The sequence below is a fragment of the Nicotiana attenuata genome, chromosome 5, assembly GCF_001879085.1.
Source record: "Nicotiana attenuata strain UT chromosome 5, NIATTr2, whole genome shotgun sequence".
In the NCBI taxonomy this organism is placed as follows: domain Eukaryota; kingdom Viridiplantae; phylum Streptophyta; class Magnoliopsida; order Solanales; family Solanaceae; genus Nicotiana; species Nicotiana attenuata.
This window is the reverse complement of record NC_031993.1, coordinates 56,381,091-56,397,009: the sequence shown is the minus strand read 5'-3', so window position 1 is coordinate 56,397,009 and position 15,919 is coordinate 56,381,091.

Below are 15,919 nucleotides of genomic sequence, written 5' to 3'. Positions count from 1 at the left end.
ATCAGGGGCAAGAAGATACCGGGCTCCTAGACCTGTGTTTTCCAAAAGAACCCCTCAACATTACTACCCTCATGATATGGCTTATGCTCCTCCACCTTATGCGGTCATGAATGCTCAACCCTTTGCTCGGCCGCAGCCACATGCCAATAGAAACCAAGTTCCATTCCTAAGAAATCAGCCTCCCCACCAAAACCACTATAATCCCCGTCCTCCACAGAATAACTTTCCTCCCCGTGAGCCACCCAGGAGGCAAACTTTTACTCAAATTGGTGAATCTTACTCCAATTTTGTTTCCAAAACTTGTCCAAATGGGTCTATTGCAGCCCGTTCCTCAAAACAGACAAAACCCGACATCGCCTGCCTATAGAGCTGGTGTCAGGTGTGCATACCATTCAGGGGCAGAGGGCCATCATACTAATGACTGTTGGACTCTGAAACAAGTGGTGGAGAACTTAATAGAGCAAGGGAAAATTGTGTTGAGGGATGAGGATGTCCCAAATGTGACCAATAATCCGCTGCCCGCTCACAACAACGGGCCAGTAATCAGGATGATCTGTGAGGACAGAGAATTCGATCCAGCCTTAAAAGCTATAATTGCTATTGCCGATGCAGAAAGAAAGCCCGAAGTGGCCCCGAAGCAAGAGAAAGGGGAAAAGAAGAGCAAAATCACCAAGACAGAACCAGAAAAGAAAGCTGATTTGAAAAAAGGAACACAAATGTACGTACCCAAGCAAGCCTATGTGGTACTGGGGACAATCAAACCACCTCGGCTGAGTGAGCTAGTGGTTATTGGACGCGTACCACAGAAGCCTATGACCAACCCTGCTGCGGTACCATGGAATTATCATCAGACGATGGTTACGTACAAGGGTAAAGAGATCTTGGGAGAGCTGCCAGAAAACCCCCCTGTTGAGAAATATTCAAATGTAGAGGAGGTAAACAATGCCACCAGAAGGCGTTTCCTGCCTAAGAAGCCTGTGAGTGCTGAGGAAGCAGAAGTGTTCTTTCAAAAAATGAAAATGGCCGATTATGAGGTGGTACATTTGTATGAAACTTTTGTCAAGCCTAAGTATAGTAAAGAGGAAGATGATGAGGTTTCCATGGCTGAAGACATTGAGGAACTACGTGGGGCAATGAGGAAAATGCTCTACGAAACCCATATGGTCCAGCCGGGAGAGGGCACTAGCACCGCTGAGGTGTTATACATGGGACCAAGCGCCAAGCTTCAAAACTGGAAGGCTACGCCATTCCTGATCAGGCCGGAGTCCCGGTAGACCCGTCCTGCTACTTTTTCTGCATCCCGAGTTATTCCAGGGTGTAACTCGGATGTTTCCTGTAGTTTCTTGTCTTTAAATTCCCGAACGTGAACCCTGTTATCTTCAAAATTCCAAGAAATGAAATCAATATTTCATCGTTTATTTTTCTTTATTCTTTCTGATTTTGCTTGTTCTCTCCTTCATTTCTTCTCTTCAGTTTTAATAATGCAGCTTTAAATAACATGACATGCTTGCAGACTTCATTTCTAGATCCCAAAACACTGTTAGATTTTCGAAATAATGAGTCAAGAGTCGAAATGCAAAGAAGGTAACCTTGAGGAAATAAAACAAAGAATTGGAACAATTGAAGGGAAATTGGTTCACAGGTTGGAAAGGTCCATACATTACAACAAAAGAGTGTGCTGTACTCAGGGCACATCCGGGCAGTTGTACCAACAAAGAATGACCCGCGCTTACAACAAAAAGGTGCGTCCCAGGAATCTTGAAGTGGTACAACTCGTGTTAAGACGCATTCTCCCTCATCACCAGGAAGCCAAAATTTGCTCCTAATTGGAAGGGTCCATACATCATCCGAAAAATATTGCCGAGAGGAGCATTGTATTTGGGAGATATCGAAGGAAATGATCCTGAAACAACTGTGAATGTGGATGCAGTAAAAAGGTACTATATCTAGGCTCTCTGCGGTAATGGTTTTTATGCAATTGAGATGACGAAGGCTTTCCTTCTCGCTATCCAAACACTATTAACCCTTCGTAAACCCTTTTGAGCCGGTTACCCTTCTTTGGCTACCCTCTTTGGAACCCGGAAGTATTATCGAAAAAAAGAGAGAAAAGAAAAAATAAAGAGAAAAAAAAAAGAAAAAGAAAATATGATGAAACAAAAAGAGAACAAAAAAGAGAGAAAAGAAAAAATAAAGAGAAAAAAGAAAAAGAAAATATGATGAAAAAAAAGAGAAAAAAAAAGAAAGAAAAGAAAAAGAAAATATGGTGAAAAGAAAAAGAAAAAACAAAAACAAACGAAACAAAAACAAAAACAAAAAACAACAAAAACAAATGTTTCCCTGAACTACGTCTGACTTGATTCCGAAAGGATACGTAGGCAGCTTCTCTCTGGGGTTCAGTCACACCAAAACAAAAATTCTAATTCCCCCAAAAAATGAAACTGGGGCAGATGATATAATGGCTTGGCCATGAGCCCACCAAAACGATTCCAAAGTTGTAATCCATCCAAGATTCTTTTTACCCAAAAACCTTGTCCAAGTCCTTCCGATCAATTGGCAAAGGCGTGGAATAGGAAACATCATTGTTGGAATCTGATGCAATCAAATTGAGAGAAATAAAATGAGGAGTCTTATCGGTGAAAACCTACGGGCACCATAAGGCGACGATGAGCAGAGAAATTGAAAATGAGAGAGTCCGCTTAGTGAAAACTCGTAAAGAGCACTATCGGGCGACGATGAGAAGAGAAATGAGAGAGCTCGATTGGCGAAAACCCGCAAAGAGCGCCGTCGGCCGAAGAGAAGACATCTCCCACCATTGAAAGAGTCCTGGCAAGGTTCCCTGGTTTTGAGACACGGGTCAATGAGTTTACGAGAAGTCGGAAAGTTTGTGTGGGTCGGGCATCCAGTCCAAGAAGCATGTCATGTTTATTTGAAGCTTGCATGCACCCCCAGATAAGTCCTTCTCTCCCCCCCGAAAGGGACGCTTCTATTTAAATTCATCTTCTTGCTTACTTTTTCCTTGAATCCCTTTCGGTCTAACGCTGATTCCGAAACTATTACAAAGAAAAGGTGACAGGAGTGTCTTTACAGGGCTCCCCCTAACAAAAGCTAAAGAAAAGTATCCAGCCTCAGCGGGTGCATCAAGTCAATCCCGACTGGCCATGATGGCGGATGCTTTGAAATCAAAGTTATTGAAAGAAAAAAAAAGGGTCAAGGACAAAGGTTTTAAAGGGAGAATAAAGTGAAAGGCCGGAGCCCCACGCGGGCGAGTTGTCATGAAATCCTGAAAGATGAGCCATCCGGTTTGAAAGAGAGAAGAATCTTCAAAACCAGCAAGCACTAGAGGTTCTCAACAGAAGATAGGCCGGGATCAAACAATCAAGGCCACAAAACCAACCACCGTTTCAAACTAACAATTGTTCTTTGTTTGAAAATTGAAACAGGTGCAATCCAGGCAACCGCGGAAAAGCAGGTGCAGCTAAAAGAAAAGAAACGCGCAAGTGCTGAAACAGCTTTGCAGCAATTAATCGATGCAAAAGGGAAGTTTCCTCCAAGTTCTTTCTTGAATCTTATCAAAAATGAAAAAAAAGAGAAAAAAATAACAAAAGAATCCCAAAAAGGATAGTTCAAAATTCCCAATATCAACCTGTTACTTGGTTTAGCCAACATTAGGGCTCCAATCCCTAAGTTGAGCGTTTTTCCTTTTAGCCAACATTAGGGCTCCAACCCCTGAGTTAAGCGTTTTCCCTTTTTGCCAACATTAGGGCTCAAACCTCTGAGTTGAGCGTTTTTCCTTTTAGCCAACATTAGGGCTCCAACCCCTGAGTTGAGCGTTTTTCCTTTTAGCCAACATTAGGGCTCCAACCCCTGAGTTGAGCGTTTTTCCTTTTAGCCAACATTAGGGCTCCAACCCCTGAGTTGAGCGTTTTCCCTTTTAGCCAATATTAGGGCTCCAACCCCCGAGTTGAGCGTTTTTCCTTTTAGCCAACATTAGGGCTCCAACCCCTGAGTTGAGCGTTTTTCCTTTTAGCCAACATTAGGGCTCCAACCCCTGAGTTGAGCGTTTTTCCTTTTAGCCAACATTAGAGCTCCAACCCCTGGTTGAGCGTTTTCCCTTCAGCCAACATTAGGGCTCCAACCCCTAAGTTGAGCATTTTTCCTTTAGCCAACATTAGGGCTCCAACCCCTGAGTTGAGCATTTTTCCTTTTAGCCAACATTAGGGCTCCAACACCTAGGTTGAGCGTTTTTCCTTTTAGCCAACATTAGGGCTCCAACCCCTGAGTTGAGCGTTTTTCCCTTTAGCCAACATTAGGGCTCCAACCCCTGAGTTGAGCGTTTTTCCTTTTAGCCAACATTAGGGCTCCAACCCCTGAGTTGAGCGTTTTTCCTTTTAGCCAACATTAGGGCTCAAACCCCTGAGTTGAGCATTTTTCCTTTTAGCCAACATTAGGGCTCCAACCCCTGAGTTGAGCGTTTTTCCGTTTAGCCAACATAAGGGCTCCAACCCCTGAGTTGAGCATTTTTCCTTTAGCCAACATTAGGGCTCCAACCCCTGAGTTGAGCGTTTTCCTTTTAGCCAACATTAGGGCTCCAACCCCTGAGTTGAGCGTTTTTTCCCTTTAGCCAACATTAGGGCTCCAACCCCTGAGTTGAGCGTTTTTCCTTTTAGCCAACATTAGGGCTCCAACCCCTGAGTTGAGCGTTTTTCCCTTTTAGCCAACATTAGGGCTCCAACCCGTGAGTTGACCGTTTTTCTTTTATCCAACTCCAATCCCTGATATGAGCGTTTTTCCTTTTAGCCAACATTAGGGATCCAACCCCTGAGTTGAGCGTTTTTCCCTTTTAGCCAACATTAGGGCTCCAACCCGTGAGTTGAGCGTTTTTCCCTTTAGCCAACATTAGGGCTCCAACCCCTGAGTTGAGCGTTTTTCCTTTTAGCCAACATTAGGGCTCCAATCCCTGATATGAGCGTTTTCCCTTTAGCCAACATTAGGGCTCCAACCCCTGAGTTGAGCATTTTTCCTTTTAGCCAACATTAGGGCTCCAACCCCTGAGTTGAGCGTTTTCCTTTTAGCCAACATTAGGGCTCCAACCGCTGAGTTGAGCGTTTTTCCTTTTAGCCAATATTAGGGCTCCGACCCCTGAGTTGAGCATTTTCCCTTTAGCCAACATTAGGGCTCCAACCCCTGAGTTGAGCATTTTTCCTTTTAGCCAACATTAGGGCTCCAACCCCTGAGTTGAGCGTTTTCCTTTTAGCCAACATTAGGGCTCCAACCCCTGAGTTGAGCGTTTTTCCTTTTAGCCAACATTAGGGCTCCAACCCCTGAGTTGAGCGTTTTTCCCTTTAGCCAACATTAGGGCTCCAACCCCTGAGTTGACCATTTTTCCTTTTAGCCAACATTAGGGCTCCAACCCCTGAGTTGAGCATTTTCCCTTTTCGCCAACATTAGGGCTACAATCCCTGAGTTGAGCGTTTTCCCTTTCCAACATTATGGCTCTAACCCCTGAGTTGAGTGTTTTTCCCTTTAGCCAACATAAGGGCTCCAACCCCTGAGTTGAGCGTTTTTCTTTTATCCAACATTAGGGCTCCAACCTCTGAGTTGAGCGTTTGCCCTTTAGCCTTTTTCTCTTAATCCCGGCATAACCCGTGGATCTCCCTGGTATAACCCAAGGATCCCTTTTTCTTTCCGTCCCGGCATAACCCGAGGACCCTTTTTTCTTTTCCGACATAACCCGGTCATTTTCCAGCATGACCTGGATTCATTCACAAGGATACACAATCCTGATTTGATCGCTTAGATATGTGTCACAACTAACTCACGAAATTTTCCTAGTGAAAACTGGGGCAGAAAATTTCGTTCGTTTGTTTGTTTTGGTATCTTAAGCAGGTTGACCTCGAGACATAGGGTGCGAGAAGACCCATGGAATGAGTCTCAACCCAGAATAAAGAAAAGAAGAAAAGAACAAAAAGAAATGAGCTCAAATGTGAAGCAAACAAGGGTGCGGATTGCTCAAAATCTGATTGAAGTCACCGGCTCCGCTGATCCCGTTTTGACCCAATGCTGCAGAAGGAAGTAAACACCTACAGCTTGCAAGCATCAAGATTCAGATCGGAGTCCACAGCAAAATCAGCTAAGACTCAAGATCAAGCTTCAAGAGACTTATAGATAGGAATCTTGTAACTCATAGTTGTTAGGCATAGCTAGCTTAGTTTGATTTTCCTTTTGGTGTAATAAGGAGGTCAGCAAGCAATAGCAGCAGCAACAGCAGTGAAATCACAGCTCCTGGTAGTCCCAGCTACCAAACCTTCCAGAACTACACTGATCTGATTCCTTTTCAGCCAAGGATATGTAGGCAACCTTTGAAGCAGGGTTCGTCAGACGGTTTTCAAAATTGCTTCTCATGGAGTGCCAAGAAGGCAAAATCTCTCATGTTTGCTCATTTATCTTTGCCCAAAAACCCTTCGTGTCTCCGAGCAAAGAGGGGCAGCTGTGAGCACGTGATTTTTGCCACGCTTAAATTACTCCTACAAAATTCATTAGAATTAGGATTTTTCTTTTATTTGAATTTTAGGAATTAATTGCATGCTTTTGTGTTTTGTTTGCATTTTTGTTTGTGCAACTTTTATTAATAAAATTCGAAAATATAAAAATAGCATTTAGGTTCCAATTTTAGCATTTTTATTAGTGAATCAATACTAAAAAAATATAATAATAATAATAAAGAAAATAACAAAAATGGTTCTTTTGCATTTATACTTTTAATTTGTCTTAAGTTTTCTTTTAAATTAGGAATTAGTTAATTTTGGAAATTAATTAGTATAATTTTAGAGTCAATTTGGGTCTTTTATTTTTAATCTTACATTTAATAAAATCAGAAAATACTAAAAAGAAGGAGAAAAGAAGAAACAAATAAAAGGAAATTTGAAATAAAAGCAGGCCACCAATTTTGGGCTAAATCTGATTGAAATTAGCCCAAATCCCGTTCTTCCGACCCAGGCCCAAACCCCGTCTCACCCGGCCTGCCCTCTTAAATATGAAACGACGCCGTTTTGGCGTCAAGGAATCTTGGCCGTTCATCTCCCATCATCTAACGGCCCTCATCAATCCAAAGAAATAAACAAAATTGTCCTAATATTTGCAAAACCCTAAATACCACTTCTCCTTCCTCGTATCCCTGTAATGCCACCATTCTCCGCCGTCTTCCGTCGTGCGCCGCCGGCCGGAAATCGCCTCCGCCGGCGGCGAAGCTCCAATCCCTCTCAAAAATACACCATCGACTCGTCTTCCCCTCCTCTTTCCAACCCCCAAAACCATCTCCTTTAATTCATCACCAATCTTTTCGAATTTTAGATCGAAAATCCGGACCAAAACATTAACTCACCCAAATCCAACCAAATTTACACCATATACTCTTCTGACCTCCCTCTACCCGAATCCCTAGCTAGAATCTTTCGAATGTTGCCAAAACCTCTCGAATTTTAGATCTTATACCGGCAGAACCCTAGAAATCTGAGTTCCTCGAATTTTTCCCAATTGCCTGAGTCTGGAGTTCGAGTCAAGTCTTGAAATAATATGTTCGCTTGTTTTTGTTGAAGAACACGGGTGTACATCATTCCAGGCCTCGAGTTGGAGTTCAGTTGGTTCAAACTTACATAAGTAAGTTTTTCTGTTTTTTCTTCTTCTATTATTTGAATCTTTAAATTAGTTTAAACTTTGTTTAATTCATTCATATACGTTTCTATAGGTTTTAACTAGCTTATGCATGATTTGTATTAGGTTAGTTTTGATTCATAGCAGGTCGGTTTTAATTCACAATTTGTTTATTGATTAGTGATGGTCGAGTCTGCTTTGGTAATTGTTTCTATAATTAGTTTAATTTTGTTTAGTTTAATCGGTATTTTGATTTCTGATTAGTTTCCATTAAGTATAGGCTTTAATTTTCTAGTCGATCCTGTTTGAGTCTTGCTTGAGTGTTAATTAGTTTAGTTTAATTCAGGTTAATTAAGTAATTGTTTTAGTAACTCCATGTTCAGGGTTTAGTTTAAACTCTGCTAGTTTGTTAATGTTCTTCAGACTTCATGGTCTATTGCAAATAGATTTTAATCGTTTCATTCTCCTGATTAGTTAATCTGCCTAGTTTGATTTAGGGTATGTTGGGTTAACCCTAGTTAAGTAGATTGTTTGGTTATAGCTGATGGACTTTAACTAGGATAAAAGAGGGTGAGGTCTAGTTTGGTATAGGGTTAGTAATTTTAGGGGTATTCAGGGGTATTTTGTGCACTTAAAATGGGTTAGTTTGTTAGGTTCAGTAATTTCAAAATAAAAGAAAGGGTAGCATAGGTATTCCATGAATAGAAAACAAAGCTAGAATACCCTAGATGTTTCTAGAAGAGGGTCTTAGTGTAAGTTTCAGCATTCTTAATGCAGTAACTTGGGCAACAAGCCAAAAATTTAGGGATTAATGTATAAAAATTGAATTAAAAAGGGGGGGGGGGGGAATGAGTGAATAAGTTCTGGAACCTTCCTGCCCCTTTCCTGCCTATAAAAGGCAGTCCTCATGCCTTCTTTCACAAGTTTAGATCCCTGAAAATTCCCCAAACTCTCCAGCTTTTAGTTTCCCCTCAAGATCCTCTTCTTCAAATCTGAGTCTCAAATTTGAATTTCAAAATCAAAAGAAGTTCAAATCTGAACCCCTATAGTTCTAGAAACCTTCATTTAGATCTTAAATTCTGCAAAAAAGAAAACCAAAAAAAAAACAACAGAAAACTTTCAAAAATCCTAAAAATACTGTTTCATTGGAAACCTTAGGTTAATTTTGATTTTCAGTTGTTGATTTACATCGTCTAACTCAATATTTAGTTGCTGGAGTGTTCTGGACATTCCTGGGGTGTTTGTCGAGTATATTTGGGTTATGTTAAGCTGATTTTGGGCTATTCTCATTGGTGTTTTCCCCTCTGGTGTTCATTTTGGGTTTGCTGGGCCCTGTTTTGAGTTGGAAATTGACTCATTTGTCCTGATTTCAACTGTTGTTGGTCTATTGCTACTGCAGACTCCTTTCCTTTACTTTGTTCAATTCCATGTACACTTGTTGTCCCTAATGATATGAAGTTTTCACTCATTGTACATGAACAATCGTGAAATCAATATGATGAAGCATTTCTATAATACGAATCTGCCTTTGTTTTCATCACTAGTTTAATATGTAGCTGTAGATTCATTTGAACAGATATGTATTAATGTTAAATAGGACTATTTGTATTAATTAGGACTGCTCAAACTCATTTTGTAATTACACTGGACTGTATGAACTGCCGTCCCTTAGGTCTGTTTGAGCCTTTTGAGTTGAGAAGCAATTTCATGTTAGGTTGATAGAATAGCTCATGTTAGTTTAGTTAATTTCTGTTAGTTACTCCATATATCTGTTAGTTAGCTCATGTTAGTTACTCCATAGAATCTCTAGTAGTTATTTCCATTTTTCAATCTGTAGTATGACTGTTTTAGGAGCTGTCTAGGACTGTGTTGAACTTCAATAAAAGAAAATGCCTTGCTCAATGATAGTAGCTTGTAGATTTGTTTAAGTTTTCATGTTTAATTTGCTTCCAATAGGTAATGTAGTGTGAGTATTTTGTAGTTTCATTTTCAAAAATAAGGAGAATAACTAGAACAGGCAGCCGACTTTGAAATCATAATCTTCAATTGAAAATTCAAACTACTGTGAGTAGATAGCATAAAAATTGGCTATAGTGTTGGTACTGATTGGAATTTGATTGTAAATGGATTATATGCTCCAACTAATATAAGATCAGGCGTTCACATGTTCATGATCTCACTGTTAATTCAATTTGAGAATTTTGAAAATCCTACTGTTAAATGCCTGGGTTCCTGACACTTGGGCTGTGAAATTGAGCCCATTGCCTGCTTAATTGCCCAAACAACCAATCTGATTCTTAGGCTATGAAAAGTTCACGACTGGACCTCACTGAAGCCTAGTGACCGGCCAGCTTCCTGTTACAGGTTTAGGCCAAATTTTCAGGGCCTCAAAAAATGCTAGAAGCCAAAGTCCTTTAAAATTATATTAGGGATATGGGGATTAACTTGCAATATAAATTTAGGCTTCGAATTAGGTAGCGGGTTCAAATTAAGAGGGTCCTCCCTTTTGTTTGAATTCGGACTTGAACTCGAGACCCGAATTTATAAACGCGAATTAATTAGGCCCTTTTAGAGACAAAAATAAATAGAAAATCGTAGTTTGCTTTAGGTTGGCCTTTAAATAATAAAGTGAGATGAGCCTCGCCAAACAAAAATGCATAAATTGTGGGGCCCTCATTAAACTTATACTAAAATACTTAGAATTCGGGACGTGCCTGTAGCAAATTTTCACGGCCTCCCGCAAGGACAATAACACGTTAGTCTCTTTAGGCGCGCTTTTAATAATTTTACATTCCAAAATACGGGTGTGCATTTCATGCAACCCAAATCCAAAGGCATAACCCGAGGATCTCCCTGGCATAACCCAAGGAACTTTTTCTTTCCAAATCCCGACATAACCCGAGGATCCCCCTGGCATAACCCAAGGAGCCTTTTTTTTCAAATCCCTGCATAATTCGTGGATCTCCCTGGCATAACCTAAGGAGCCTTTTTTCTTTCCGTCCCGGCATAACCCCGAGGACCCTTTTTTTCCTTTTCCGGCATAACTCGGTCATTTTCCAGCATAACCTGGATTAATTCACAAGGATACACAATCCTAATTTGACTGCCTAGATATGCGTCACAACTAACTCACAAAATTTTTCTAGTGAAAGCTGGGGCAGAAAAATTCGTTCATTTGTTTGTTTTGGTATCTTAAGCAGGTCGACCTCAAGAAAGAAGGTGCGAGATGACCGATGGGATGAGTCTTAATCGAGAATCAGGAAAGGAGGNTATGCTATAGGAGCAGTCTTGGGGCAGAGAAAAGAGAAGCTGATGCACCCGATTTACTATGCAAGCAGAACGCTAAGCGGTGCACAGCTCAATTACACAGTGACGGAGAAGGAGATGTTGGCAGTCGTGTTTGCTTTTGACAAGTTCCGATCATATCTGATTNAGCCATTTATAATAATTTAAGCGACCGTGCTAGAACCACGGGATCCGGGGGTGCCTAACACCTTCCCTCGGGTCAACAGAATTCCTTATTCAGAATTTCTGGTCGCAGACTCCAAATGGGAAGTCGATAATTTTCCTCGATTTGGGATTTAAGCTAAACCGGTGACTTGGACACCAAAAGCCAATCCTTTCCCAAGTGGCGACTCTAAAAAATAAATAAATAATCCCATTTCGAATAATGTCACTTTAAATGGAAAAACTCCCTTATACATCTATCCTTCGGGGTAGGTGATAATAGGTGAATTGAACTATGATTAAGCCCCAAAAGAACCACTTTCTTGTAGAGTTTTTATTATAAAAGTGATAGCAAAATGCTCTTATTAGTGCTTTTCATGTTTTTCAGGTTACATACATTAGAAGAAAGCTATGGAGTGGTTTTGTATCATTTATGGAAGAAAAAGAAGCCAATCGCATCAAAGTCGCCGAGTGAACCATTTGAAATACACAAACGAGGCCTGGAGGTGAACTGCCGTGGTCCCAGCGTGGGCGCGGTAGGACCGCGGTGAGCTGTCAGAGGAGATTCAGAGAGGCCATTTGGCCGCGGTCCCAGCGTGGGTGCGGTAGGACCGCGGCAGGCGACGGAAACTTAAGGGACTGAAGTGCAAATTCCGGAATTCTTAGCCCAAAACCCTATTTAAACACTAGAACTCGCCCAAAGGAGGCATGTAACATTATTAGAGAGTACTTTGGCAAGAAAAACAAGTGTGAGAGATCACCCAAAACATCATTATTTCTATTCTTCTTTATTTTCTTGCAATTTATGATTATGAATCTTTTAGTATTTTATTTACCCATTGTCATGAGTAGCTAAAAACCTTAATCTAAGGTTTTGGTGGAACCCGTTGGGAATAACTTGGTTGTGTTATCAATATAATTAGATTTGATTGTTAATCTTTAATTGTTCATCTATGTTTTGATTGTGGAATAGTTGAAAGGGCCCTCAATTATCCGTTCCTATTTATTATGTATCTTCTTGAGAGAGAGTGCATATTTAGGTGATTGTATGAACAACATCACTCCCGGAGTATAGACGAGAGTCATAACCGAGGGTTTAGGGGTTAGATTAGAGATAACGAAACCCCGGGTGCAATCTAAGTGAACCGTATTGTGCAAGTAGCTAGCGTAGCTTGAGAAAGTGCGTCTAGTAGATTATTATAATTACTTGAGAAAGAATTATGATAGATGGAGAGTTCATGATTGTTAGAGATAGCTAAATCATAGTTATAGGACATATACAACCAAGGAAAGTACCAACGGGGGAAACCATTGCCTTAGACTTTATTTCTACTGTTTACACATCAAGTTTAGTTAATTTTCAGCTGTTAATTACTTTCAATCTTAGTTGTTAGAAAATCAACCATTGTGAATCGAAAAGTTTGGGAAAACAGATTGTGTGAATATAGTAAATCTGACAGTAGTGATTGATAGGTTAGTTCCCTGTGGTTCGACTCTGGGCAATAATACTCGGATTATATTTGCAACGCCCGCATAGTCTTTTGTGAGACTTAGTTGAGCGTGATCAAATTTTGGCGCCGTTGCCGGGGAACTAACGGTGTTATCAATTACAATTGAAAGAAATACAAAGATTCCAAGTGTAATCCATTTTCTCTTTACCCATCTTTACATTGAAATTCTAACGGTTGAAATCTTGTGGGAAGCAGGTGTATGCCTAGAAATTCTTCGAGGACTGGAGAACTAATAGAAGGACTCTCAGACCCCGAGAAAATATTCAGGGCATTGAACCGTGCCAACAAAGGACTTCAACAAACTCAACCAACGAACCAACCCGAATTTGATATGGGTGACGTGAACAACGCCAACGGAAACAACAGGAATGAGCAAGTTGACCTGGAAGTCAGGGGAGTGGCACCTCTTGTGCCAGAGGCTGCACTTTATGACTGGGCACAGCCTACAGCTGACAATCTGGCCACTGCTATAGTTGTGCCTGCAATTCAAGCGGAGACATTCCAAATCACCAACAACATGCTGCATCTGCTGCAAAATAAGGGATTGTTCTCCGGGTCAAGCATTGAAGACCCACAACAACACTTGAAAAATTTCCTGTCAATTTGCATGACCCAAAGGCAGCCGAATGTGACTCCTGAAGCTATCAAGTTGCTCCTATTCCCATTTTCAGTAACCGGGGCAGCTCAGACTTGGTTAAATTCGCTCCCGATCAACTCTATCACCACTTGGGAGGAATTAGTCAAGCAGTTTCTGAACAAGTTCTATCCGCCTAACAAGACTGCACAGCAAATTGATGCCATATTACAGTTTAGGCAGCAGTCCACGGAGTCCTTGCAAGAAACTTGGGAGAGATTTAAAGGGATGCTTGTGAAGTGTCCTCATCATAGCATTCCAGACCAGATGCTTGGCCAGAGATTCTACATGGGTCTAACTGACAACTTGAAGGCTAATGTGGATGCTTCGGCTGGAGGTGCGTTCTTAAGCAAAACATTCACCGAGTGCAAAATTCTCTTAGACAAGATGTCACAAAATGCGGGGTGGATGACTAGAGGTGCAACACTAGCACCCATAATACATTCCGTTCCATTGGATCCCAATAATTCACAGGAAGAAAACATGGCCACACTCCCTAACCAAGATGAGCTTACTGACAAAAGATTGATGAGATGGGTACAAAACAGGTGCACATTGTTGATACNGCACATCGTTGATACCACAAATGGAGGACTATGCACACCGTGTATTAATCAGTCTTATGTGTGTTCATGGAGCGGAGAAGGTGAAAATCAAGGGGTCCGGGAAGATATGAATTATGTCAACAACTATGGGGGTCAGAGACAAGGAGCACAGCAGTGGAGACCGCAGCAAAATCAGCAGTACAGGCCTAATATGCAGCATCCTGGGGGTATTCACCCTCAAAACCAATTAGTGCCAGTGCCTTATCAGAAACCACAGGGTTATCCATAGCAGAATCAACAACAATTGGCTTATCAACCACCCCCTCAGCAGCAAGACAACAACATGGTGGAAATTAGAGGTATGCTTCAACAACTTATTGGGACAAATAACAAAGTGCAGGAAAAATTGGCAGTCCATGATTCAGCCATCAAGAATATTGAAACACAGCTGGGTCAGCTGTCCATGGCATTGAACAACCGCACTCCAGGAACTTTACCTGCAGACACAAACGTTAATCCCAAGGAGCAAAACCCGAATCAGCTGATGGCAGTCAGTCTAAGGAATGGTAGAGATTTAGATCGAGAGCAGGAAATTGCACAGGCCAGCAAGAACACTACACCAGCTACTCCAGTGCCATTAGAGGAAGAACAGCCAGCGGAACTCACTGAAGTAGTGGTTGAGCAGAGTCAGGAGGGTAAAGGCAAAGAAAAGGAGACCGAGCAAGTTGCAGAACAGGTGGCACCTCTTGTGCTAGACACTCCTAACAAAGAGAAACCAGCAAGTAGTGCCCAAAGGGTGATACCTGCACCCTTCCCTCAGAGACTGGTCAAGCTTATGGAGATGCTGCGTCAAATCCTGTTGAATATTCCATTGATGGATGCCTTGAGGGAGATGCCCGGTTATGCCAAGATGATGAAAGACTTAATGTCAAGAAGTTTGATTTTCAAGATCTATCCACCGTAACTCTAACACAAACCTGCAGCGCAGTGGTGGCAAAACCGATAGCCCAAAAGATGTCCGATCCAGGTAGCTTCACTATTCCATGCACCATTGGGAGTTATGCCTTTGCAAAGGCATTATGTGATTTGGGAGCCAGCATAAATTTGATGCCGCTGGCTATATACACCAAATTGGGCATCAGAAGGGCCAGGCCGACTTCGATGCTACTCCAGCTAGCTGATCGCACTGTGAAAAGACCTACAGGTATTCTTGACGATGCGCTGATGCAAGTGGGGAAGTTCGTGTTCCCTGCAGACTTTGTGATTCTGGACTGTCAGGTGGATGAGGAGATACCCCTTATTTTGGGGAGACCATTTTTAGCCATCAGGAGAGCACTGATAGATTGTGAAACTGGGGAGCTTAAAATGAGATTGAATGATGAAGAAGTCATATTCAACGTTCAACAATCAATGAGGAGACCCAGCGAATATGCAAATTGCTCTCTAGTGGAAGCAGTTGATGTAATTCTGCAAGAGGATGATAGGGCCCTGACTGTGGGGGATCCATTGGAGGCATGCTTGACAAACTTAGACGAAATGGATGGCGAGGGGTTAGCTGAATGGGTAATGGCATTGGAAGGCCGAGGATTTTGGTCAAGGGAACCTCAGTTAGAGTCCCTGGAGCTGGAGAAAAGGGTCACTCCTCCAGCCAAGCCATCAATAGAGGAACCACCCAAGTTGGAGCTGAAACCACTCCCAGATCATCTCAGGTATGCATTTCTAGGCACTGATTCGACTTTACCTGTTATTATATCATCATGTCTGCTAGATGTGCAGGTAGAGCAGCTTTTGCAGGTACTAAAGGATAACAAGACGGCCATTGGTTGGACCATGGCAGATATAAAGGGTATCAGCCCAGCTTTCTGCATGCATAAGATTCTCCTGGAAGAAGGACACAGACCTTCCAGGGAACACCAGCGAAGGCTGAACCCTAACATGAAAGAAGTTGTAAAGAAAGAGGTGATCAAATGGTTAGATGCGGGAATTATTTTCCCCATCTCTGATAGTAATTGGGTCAGCCCTGTCCAGTGTGTCCCGAAAAAGGGGGGTATGACTGTTGTGAAAAACGACAACAATGAGTTGATCTCAACTCGTACAGTCACAGGGTGGCGAATCTGCATGGATTACCGGAA